We start from the raw sequence: 11,286 nt of genomic DNA, 5'->3' as shown, positions 1-11,286 counted from the left end.
TTTTTTTTTTTTTAAATTGGAATATAATTGCTTTCAAGGTTAAAATGTACTTTTAAAAAAACAGTAGGAATAAACTTGGAAATTGGCTTCTTGACCGTCTGCCCTGCTTTGAATTCTTTTTCCTGGACTTATTCCAGGACATTTGTTGACCACGGCTGATTCTTCCTTACATCCAAGAGGCCTGGTGAATGTTAAGTGCCCATCAGCAGAGGTTTTTCAGGTGTTGTTACCAAAAGTGGCCACAAAGCGGCAGCATTTCTCCATGCGCTACTTGATAATTTAGGTTTTAGTTTGTTGGAGTCGAGTTGATTTCCGATGTTGTGTTTGTTTTAGGTTTACAGGAAACTGATTCAGTTTTACCTAGATGTTTATCTATTCATCTCGGAGTCTTCCATTTAGGTTATCACAGTGTGTTCAATAGACTTCCCTGTGCTATTCAGTAGGTTTTTAAAAATTATCTATTTGATATATACTAGAGGGAGGGATTGGGGGTAGGAGGAGAAGGGGACGACAGAGGATGAGATGGCTGGATGGCATCACCGCCTCTATGGACATGACTTTGGGTAAACTCCGGGAGTTGGTGATGGACAGGGAGGCCTGGCGTGCTGCGATTCATGGGGTCGCAAAGAGTCGGACACGACTGAGCAACTGGACTGAACTTAACTGAACTGAGAGTGTATATTGGAGAAGGAAATGGCAACCCCTTCCAGGATTCTTGCTTGGAGAATCCCACGGACAAAGGAGCCTGGTGGGCTACAGTCCGTGGGGTCAAAGAGAGTCAGATACGAGTGAAGCAACTTAGCAAGAGGCTCAGGTGTGTATATATTAACCCCAGCCTCTTAATGTATCCCTCCCGTTTTTTTAAAATCATAAGATGGTTTTCTTAGTCTGTGTCTGTTTATAAATGACTTCATTTGTGTGGGTTCATAGATTCCACCTGTCAGTGATATCTTAGCGTGTTTGTCTCTCTCTGACTTCCTCCACTTAGTATGATCTCTCAGGGGCATTTTTTCCTCCTTCAGGCCGAGGGTATTCCAGTGTCTAGAGGCACTGGTTATGCCTCATTTCTCTATCGATGGACGTTTTGTTTGACTCTCTGCCTTCAGTATTATAAACAGTGCTGCCCTGAAAATAACGGTGCATGCGGCCTTTTAAATTGTGATTTTCTTGGGATCTCAGGCAAGGAGTGGGCCTGCGGGATCGTGTTTTTACTCTATATTTAGTGTTTTAAGGAATCTCCATACCGCGCCCACCCATTTACCGCCCCGCCCACAGTGTCGGAGTATTCCCTGTTCCCCTCGCGGCCCTCGGCAGCATTTAATCTTTGTAGGTCTTTTGGAGGATGGCCCTTCTGAGCGGTGTGAGCTGATCTCTTGGTAGATTTGATTGGAGTTTGTCTAGTAACTGGTGATGCTGCGTCTCTTCCCATGGGTTTTTTTTAATCTTCTACAGTGTGAGTACAATTTACCTCTTGAGATGGGCTAATTGAAAGTCTGCCCTGTTTTGAATTTTTTTTTGGTGATTTACCCCGGGACAGTTCTTTTTTTTTTTTTAATTTGCGGATACTTTACAATGTTGTGTTGGTTTCTGCCATAGAGCACCACGAATCAGCCACAGGTACACGTGTGTCCCCTCGCCCGCCCCTCTTAGCACCCGGGTGCGCTTTCTCGAGCGCAGATGTCAGAGCCCCGCAGGCCTTCTGAATATTAAGAGCCGTCAGCACGGTTTCTAGGCGGTTGTTGCCCAAAGCGGCCACAGGGCGGCAGCATTTCTCCCTGCCCAACTCCGGTTACCTGGGCAACCAGAGCCTCAGGGCGCGTCCTGTTCCTGGGTGGTAATTAGAACGGAGACACCTCAGGCCTGAGTCTCCTTCCTTCTTTGTCCTTACCCTCGATCCTCCGACACACCCCACTTCCTGCCACAACGCTCTGCAGAGGGAGCTGTCCTCAGGCGGGGACCCTAAGGGAGGAGGCTGAAGGTGGGGACCCATCCCCAGGACACGCGGAGCCCAGAGACCCCACCGTCCTTTGGGGGCGCTAGGGTTGGCTCTGCTGCAGGAGAGACCCCTGGGTCTGGAGACGGTGGGCTCAGGCAGAGGGGAACAGGAAGGCCAGGTCCGGGGGCGGGGGGCTCCCTGCGGGCGCAGCCTGCCCAGCGCCCTCAGCCCCGTCCCGCCGGGGGACCCGAGCCTGCTCAGGCCCCAGGGCTGTGACACCAGCCCGGGTCCCCAAGGCCTGAGGGGAAGAGAGAGTTCCTTCTGCCTCTCTCTTTTCCCTCCCTTTTTTCCTTCCTTCCATCTTTATTTTCAGTTGGAGTGTACAGGTGATTTACAATGGCTGTGGGTGTGTTTGTCAGGTACTCAGTTCAGTTCAGTTCAGTCACTCAGTCGCGTCTGACCCTTTGCGACCCCATGAACTGCAGCATGTCAGGCCTCCCTGTCCATCATCAACTCCCGGAGCTTACTCAAACTCATGTCCATCGAGTCAGTGATGCCATCCAGCCATCTCATCCTCTGTCGTCCCCTTCTCCTCCTGCCCCCAATCTCTCCCAGCATCAGGGTCTGTTCCAATGATTCAACTCTTCGCATGAGGTGGCCAAAGTACTGGAGTTTCAGCTTCAGCATCAGTCCTTCCAATGAACACCCAGGACTGATCTCCTTTAGGATGGACTGGTTGGATCTCCTTGCAGTCCAAGGGACTCTCAAGAGTCTTCTCCAACACCACAGTTCAAAAGCATCAATTCTTCGGCACTCAGCCTTCTTGATGATCCAACTCTCACATCCATACATGACCACTGGAAAAACCATAGCCTTGACTAGATGGACCTTTGTTGGCAAAGTAATGTCTCTGCTTTTTAATATGCTGTCTAGACTGTAAAAGCAGTGCTAAGGGGAAGGTTCATAGCATTACAGGCTTACATCAAGAAACAAGAAAAAAACCAAATAAATAACCTAACTCTACACCTAAAGCAATTAGAGAAGGAAGAAATGAAGAACCCCAGAGTTAGCAGAAGGAAAGAAATCTTAAAAATCAGGGCAGAAATAAATGCAAAAGAAACTAAAGAGACCATAGCAAAAATCAACAAAGCTAAAAGCTGGTTTTTTGAAAAAATAAACAAAATTGACAAACCATTAGCAAGACTCATTAAGAAACAAAGAAAGAAGAACCAAATTAACAAAATTAGAAATGAAAATGGAGAGATCACAACAGACAACACTGAAATACAAAGGATCATAAGAGACTACTACCAGCAGCTCTATGCCAATAAAATGGACAACTTGGATGAAATGGACAAATTCTTAGAAAAGTATAACTTTCCAAAACTGAACCAGGAAGAAATAGAAGATCTTAACAGACCCATCACAAGCAAGGAAATCGAAACTGTCATCAAAAATCTTCCAGCAAACAAAAGCCCAGGACCAGATGGCTTCACAGCTGAATTCTACCAAAAATTTAGAGAGGAGCTAACACCTATCTTACTCAAACTCTTCCAGAAAATTGCAGATGAAGGTAAGCTTCCAAACTCATTCTATGAGGCCACCATCACCCTAATTCCAAAACCAGACAAAGATGCCACAAAAAAAGAAAACTACAGGCCAATATCACTGATGAACATAGATGCAAAAATCCTTAACAAAATTCTAGCAAACAGAATCCAACAACATATTAAAAAAATCATACACCATGACCAAGTGGGCTTTATCCCAGGAATGCAAGGATTCTTTAATATCTGCAAATCAATCAATGTAATACACCACATTAACAAATTGAAAGATAAAAACCATATGATTATCTCAATAGATGCAGAGAAAGCCTTTGACAAAATTCAACACTCATTTATGATTAAAACTCTCCAAAAAGCAGGAATAGAAGGAACATACCTCAACATAATAAAAGCTATATATGACAAACCCACAGCAAGCATCACCCTCAATGGTGAAAAATTGAAGGCATTTCCCCTGAAATCAGGAACAAGACAAGGGTGCCCACTCTCACCACTACTATTCAACATAGTGTTGGAAGTTCTGGCCACAGCAATCAGAGCAGAAAAAGAAGTAAAAGGAATCCAGATAGGAAAAGAAGAAGTAAAACTCTCACTGTTTGCAGATAACATGATCCTCTATATAGAAAACCCTAAAGACTCTACCAGAAAATTACTAGAGCTAATCAATGAATATAGTAAAGTTGCAGGATATAAAATTAACACACAGAAATCCCTTGCATTCCTATATACTAACAATGAAAAAACAGAAAGAGAAATTAAGGAAACAATACCATTCACCATTGCAACAAAAAGAATAAAATACTTAGTATATCTACCTAAAGAAACAAAGGACCTATACATAGAAAACTATAAAACACTGATGAAAGAAATCAAAGAGGACACAAACAGATGGAGAAACATACCGTGTTCATGGATTGGAAGAATCAATATTGTCAAAATGGCTATTCTACCCAAAGCAGTCTATAGATTCAATGCAATCCCTATCAAGCTACCAACGGTATTTTTCACAGAACTAGACCAAAGAATTTCACAATTTGTATGGAAATACAAAAAACCTCGAATAGCCAAAATAATCTTGAGAAAGAAGAATGGAACTGGAGGAATCAACCTGCCTGACTTCAGACTCTACTACAAAGCCACAGTCATCAAGACAGTGTGGTACTGGCACAAAGACAGAAATATAGATCAATGGAACAGAATAGAAAGCCCAGAGATAAATCCACGAACCTATGGACACCTTATCTTTGACAAAGGAGGCAAGGATATACAATGGAAAAAAGACAACCTCTTTAACAAGTGGTGCTGGGAAAACTGGTCAACCACTTGTAAAAGAATGAAACTAGAACACTTTCTAACACCATACACAAAAATAAACTCAAAATGGATTAAAGATCTAAATGTAAGACCAGAAACTATAAAACTCCTAGAGGAGAACATAGGCAAAACACTCTCCGACATAAATCACAGCAAGATCCTCTATGACCCACCTCCCAGAATATTGGAAATAAAAGCAAAACTAAACAAATGGGACCTAATGAAACTTAAAAGCTTTTGCACTACAAAGGAAACTATAAGCAAGGTGAAAAGACAGCCCTCAGATTGGGAGAAAATAATAGCAAATGAAGAAACAGACAAAGGATTAATCTCAAAAATATACAAGCAACTCCTGCAGCTCAATTCCAGAAAAATAAATGACCCAATCAAAAAATGGGCCAAAGAACTAAACAGACATTTCTCCAAAGAAGACATACAGATGGCTAACAAACACATGAAAAGATGCTCAACATCACTCATTATTAGAGAAATGCAAATCAAAACCACAATGAGGTACCATTACACTCCAGTCAGGATGGCTGCTATCCAAAAGTCTACAAGCAATAAATGCTGGAGAGGGTGTGGAGAAAAGGGACCCCTCTTACACTGTTGGTGGGAATGCAAACTAGTACAGCCGCTATGGAAAACAGTGTGGAGATTCCTTAAAAAACTGGAAATAGAACTGCCATATGACCCAGCAATCCCACTTCTGGGCATACACACTGAGGAAACCAGATCTGAAAGAGACACGTGCACCCCAATGTTCATCGCAGCACTGTTTATAATAGCCAGGACATGGATGCAACCTAGATGCCCATCAGCAGATGAATGGATAAGGAAGCTGTGGTACATATACACCATGGAATATTACTCAGCCATTAAAAAGAATTCATTTGAACCAGTCCTAATGAGATGGATGAAGCTGGAGCCCATTATACAGAGTGAAGTAAGCCAGAAAGATAAAGAACATTACAGCATACTAACACATATATATGGAATTTAGAAAGGTGATAACGATAACCCTATATGCAAAACAGAAAAAGAGACACAGAAATACAGAACAGACTTTTGAACTTTGTGGGAGAATGTGAGGGTGGGATATTTCAAAAGAACAGCATGTATACTATCTATGGTGAAACAGATCACCAGCCCAGGTGGGATGCATGAGACAAGTGCTCTGGCCTGGTGCACTGGTAAGACCCAGAGGAATCGGGTGGAGAGGGAGGTGGGAGGGGGGATCGGGATTGGGAATACATGTAAATCCATGGCTGATTCATATCAATGTATGACAAAACCCACTGGAAAAAAAAAAATTAAAAAAAAAATGCTGTCTAGGTTGTCAGGTGCAGAAACTTAATTCATTTGTCCATAGACGTATGCATGTTCTTTTCTGGGTCTTTCCCATATCGGTTATCACAGAGTTGAGTAGGGCTCCCTGTGCTGCGAAGTGGGTCCTTGTGGATTCTTTGATAAATAGTAATGTGTCTGTTATTCTCAAGCTGCTCATGACTCCCTGGCCCACACCTTTCCTTTTTGTAACCTGAGTTTCCTTTCCAAAGTCTGTGAGGCTGTTTCTGTTCTGTAAGAAGTTCACGTGTATCCATGTTTAGATTCCAGCTAGAAGTGGTATCATGGGATACTTGTCTTTCCGCATCTCACCTACTTCCCTTAGGATGAGCCCGTCTGTTTCCACCCCTGGCTGCAGATGGCCTCATCTCATCCTTCTCGGGGCTGAGTCACACTCCGTGTGTCCCACCCCCTCTGTCCCTGCTCTGGCCTTCTGCACTCAGGTTGCACCTGCATCTTGGCTGTGGGACCCAGTGCTGCCATGATCCTTGTGGTGCGGGCGTCCTTTAAAGTCCTGGTTTTCTGAGGATCTGTGCCCAGACCTGGGATGGCTCGGTCACACGGTACTACTTGTTGAATGTCTTCGAGAACTGCTCTCCAGACTGGATGCACTGATTTCCATTCCCACGCACGGTGTAGGAGGGTGCCCCTCTTTCCACACCCTCTCCAGCATTCGTGGTTGTCAAATATTTGAGATGTTCATTCAGTCCAATGTGAGCTGAAACCTCGTTGTAGTTTTGATTGGCATCTCTGTAATTAGTGATGCTGAGCATGTGTTCGTGTGCTCTGATGAAATATCCATTTATCTCTGGCCCATTTTTCTACTGCATTTAAAAAAATATTGAGGTGTACAAGCTGTTTGTATGTTCTGGAGATGAGTTTCTTATGGGCCTCTTCATTTGCAAATATTTTTACCATTCTGAGTGTTGTCTTTTTCTTTATAAATTCCCTTGCTGTGCAAACGCTTGTGAGGTTGATGAGGTCATATTTGTTGTCTTAAAAAAAAATTGTATTACTCTTAAGAGGTGGATCCAAAGAGAAATGCCTGCGATGAATGTGAAAGTCTGGCTGCCTAGTTTTCTCAGGAGGTTTACAGTATCCGTCCTCCGTTTTGTTATGTTGAAAGCTTTTCATGTGATTTTTTTTTTTAAACAGTGTGAGCAAAACTGACCTCTCGAGGTTGCCTTCATCACTGTTTGTTCTCTTTTGAATTATTTTTCCAGGGCCTACCCCAGGACGTTTTTTTGAGGACAGATATCGTTTCCTTACATCCTTGAAGAACGGGTGAACATTTTAGGTGGTCATGAGTACAGGCTTTTCAGGTGTTGTACCAAAAGCGACCACAAGGCGGCAGCATTTCTCCATGCGCAACTTTTTTTTTTTCTTTTGGTAATTTAATTTTTATTTTCGATTGGAGTAGAGTTGATTTCCGATGTTGCGTGTGTTTTAGTGTACAGGAACTGGATTCAGTTACACGATGTGTATCTTTTTCTCCCGGTTCTCTTCCCATACAGGTTACTACAGTGTGACCAGTAGACTTCCCTGTGCTATTCAGGAGGTCCTTTTGGATTATCTATTTGATAATAAGTAGTGTGTATCTGTTAACCAACCTCTTAATGTATCCCTCCCCCTGGACTTAAAAAAATAATCACAACTTGCTTTTGTAAGTCTGAGTCTGTTTCTGTTTATAAATGAGCTCATCAGTGTGAATTACCGATTCTATCTGTGAGTGGTACGGCCTTTCCCGTTCCCCCTCTGACTTCACGCCGTATGATAAATCTCTCGGCCCATCCATGCTGCCGCCTTGGCATTTTTCGTTCTTTTTGATGACTGAGTGTATTCCAGGGTGTAGGTGGACCCGTGACTCTTCATTTCTCTACTGACGGACCTTCTGGTTGATGCCGTCTTGTATATTGTGAATAGTCCTGCCCTGAAGATAGAGTTGCATGTTTTAAACTGTGATTTTCTCCGGACCTAAGGCAGAGGGTGGGGTTGCCGGATCAGGTGGTTAGTCTGTGTTTAGTGTTTTAAGGAATCTCCATGCTGCTTTCCTTCGTGGCCGAGGCCGCACCCACCACTTCCCTCCCCACCCAGGAGTAGGAAGAGTTCCTGTTTCCCCGCCCTCTGCAGCCATTATCTTTGTAGGTCTTTCGAGGATGGCCATTCTCAGGGGGGTGAGCTGATACCTTATTGCCATTTTGATTGGCATTTCTCTAACAGTGATGCTGAGCATCTTTTCACATGCTTTATGGCCATCTGGATGCCTTCCTTGGAGAAATGTCCATTTAGATCTTTGGCTCATTTTTCCATTAGGTTGTTCGGTTTGTATTTTTTGATATTGCACTGCATGAGCTGTTTGGATGTTTCAGAGATGAATTTTTTTGTGGGTATCTTCATTTGCAAAGGTTTTTTTATTCTCATTCTGAGGCTTGTCTCTTTCTTTAATTTATGGCTTTTCCTAGCTGTGCAAATGCTTTTCCCTTTCATTGAGTTTTCTTTGTCATTATTCTAAGAGTTGGGCCCAAAAAGAACTGCCCGTGATTAATGTGAAAACTCACTCTGCCTATATTTTGCCCAAGAGGTTTAGAGTAATCATGTCTCCATGGAGGTCTTTAATCGATTTGGGGTTTCTTTTTCTGTCTGGGGTTAGGAAGTGTCCTAACGTCATTCTCTTTTCACTTGTTTAATGACCATCCACTTAGTCCTCCCTCCTGGCCATTCCTAGTTTCCCAGCGTCAGTGTAGGAGGCTTCCTTTTCTCCACACCCTCTCCAGTGTTTATTGTTCGTGGACTTTTGGACAAAGGCCATTCTGACCAGTGTGAGGTCATAACCTCCTTTGAGTTTTGGTTTGCATTTCTCTTAAGATTTAGTGATGTTGAAAGCTTTTTCATGTGATTTTTAAAAAACAGTGTGAGTAAAACCAACCTCTTGAAATTTGCCTATTAAACGTCCACTCTGTTTTGAATTCTTTCCCCGGACCTACCCAAGGACATTTGTTGGGGGTAGGTGTTGCTTTCCATCCATCCCTGCAGGTTTGGTGATGTTAAGTGCCCATGAAGTGAAGTGAAAGTCACTCAGTCGTGTCTGACTGTTTGCGACCCCATGGACTATACAGTCCATGGAATTCTCCAGGCCAGAATACTGGAGTGGGTAGCCTTTCCCTTCTCCAGGGGATCCTCCCAACCCAGGGATCAAACCCAGGTCTCCCGCATTGCGGGCGGATTCTTTACCAGCTGAGCCACAGGGGAAGCCCAAGAATACTGGGATGGGTAGCCTATCCCTTCTCCAGCGGATCTTCCTGAGCCAGGAATCGAACCGGGGTCTTCTGCATCACAGGCAGATTCTTTACCAGCTGAGCTATCAGGGCGACTGCCCATGAGCACAGGTTTTTCCACTGTAGTTACCAAGAGCGACCACAAGGCAGCAGCATTTTTCCATGCGCAACTTTTTTTTTTTTCCTTTTGGTAATATAATTTTTATGGGAGTGGAGTTGATTTCAGACGCTGTTTGTTTTAGGCGAACAGGAACATGATTCAGTTGTACACAGATGTGTATTTTTTTTTCAGGTTCTCTTCCCATATGTGTGATTACAGAGTGTTTAGTAGATCGCCCTGTGCTATTCAGTAGGTCCTTTTGGATTATCTTATAATACCTAGTGTATATCTGTTAATCCCAACCTCTTAATGTCTCCCTTCCCCCCCCCTTTTTCCCCTTAATAATCATAAGCTGGTTTTCTAAGTCTGTGAGTCTCTGTTTATAAATGAGTTCATTGGTATGAATTTATAGATTTCAGCTGTAATGGCATCTGATATTTGTCTGTCTCTCTTACTGACTTCACTTACTGTGATCATCTCTCGGTTCATCCATGCTGCTGACAGTGGCATTTTTTTCCTGCTCTTTTTGATGGCTGAGTGTATTCCAGTGTGTGGATGGACCAGGTACTCATTTTTCTGTCAATGGATATTTTGGCCAATGCTTTGCCTAGGATATTATGAAGAGTGCTGCCCTGAAAATAGGGGTGCACGTGTCATTTCAAATTATGATTTTCTATGGATCTAAGCCAAGGTGTGGGCTTGGGAGATCATGAGGTAACTCTTGGTTTAGTGTTTTAAGAAATCTCCGCACTGTTTCCTTCCTGGCTTTGCCCAGCAATTTACATCCCACCCACAGTGTGGGAGGATTCTGTGCTCCATCACCTTCCCCAACACTTAATCTTTTCAAAATCTTTTGGAGGATGGCCATTCTGAGTGGTGGGACTGATAACATCATGTGTTTTGATTTGCATTGCTTGAATAATTAGAGATGCTGAGTCTCTTTCCCTGGGCTTTTTATCTTCTAATCAGTCCTGTTGTGAATTCTTTTCTGGTGATTTACCCTGGGGCATTTCTTGAGGGCAGGTGTCATTTCCAGCTCTGTAGGCCTGGTGTCGTGTTTGGATGGGAGAGTTGGACTATGAAGAAAGCTAAGCAAAGAATTGATGCTTTTGAACTGGGATGTTGGAGAAGACTCTTGAGAGTCCCTTGGACTGCAAGGAGATCCAACCAGTCCGTCCTAAAGGAAATCAGTCCTGAATATTCACTGGAAGGACTGATGCTGAAGCTGAAACTCCAGTACTTTGGCCACCTCAGGTGAAGAGTTGACTCATTGGAAAAGACCCTGATGCTGGGAGGGATTGGGGGCAGGAGGAGAAGGGGACGACAGAGGATGAGATGGTTGGATGGCATCACCGACTCAATTGACATGAGTTTTGGTGGACTATGGGAGTTGGTGATGGACAGAGAGGCCTGGCGTGCTGCAGTTCATGGGGTCGCAAAGAGTCCGACACGACTGAGCGACTGGACTGAACTGAACTGAGGCTTGGTGAACATTGGGCCCATCGGCACCAGTTTTCAAGTGGTTGTTACAGGGAATGGCCACGAGGCGGCAGCATTTCTCCCTGCCCAACTCCGGTTACCTGGGCAGCCAGAGCCTCAGGGCGCGTCCTGTTCCTGGGTGGTAATTAGAACGGAGACACCTCAGGCCTGGGTCTCCTTCCTTCTTTGTCCTTACCCTCCATCCCCAGACACACCCCAGTTCCTGCCGCACCGCTCTGCAGAGGGAGCTGTCCTCAGGCGGGGACC

Source organism: Cervus elaphus, chromosome 4 (genome assembly GCF_910594005.1).
Source record: "Cervus elaphus chromosome 4, mCerEla1.1, whole genome shotgun sequence".
NCBI lineage: Eukaryota > Metazoa > Chordata > Mammalia > Artiodactyla > Cervidae > Cervus > Cervus elaphus.
The sequence above is the reverse complement of the archived record's forward strand: the minus strand, read 5'-3'. Positions refer to the sequence as shown.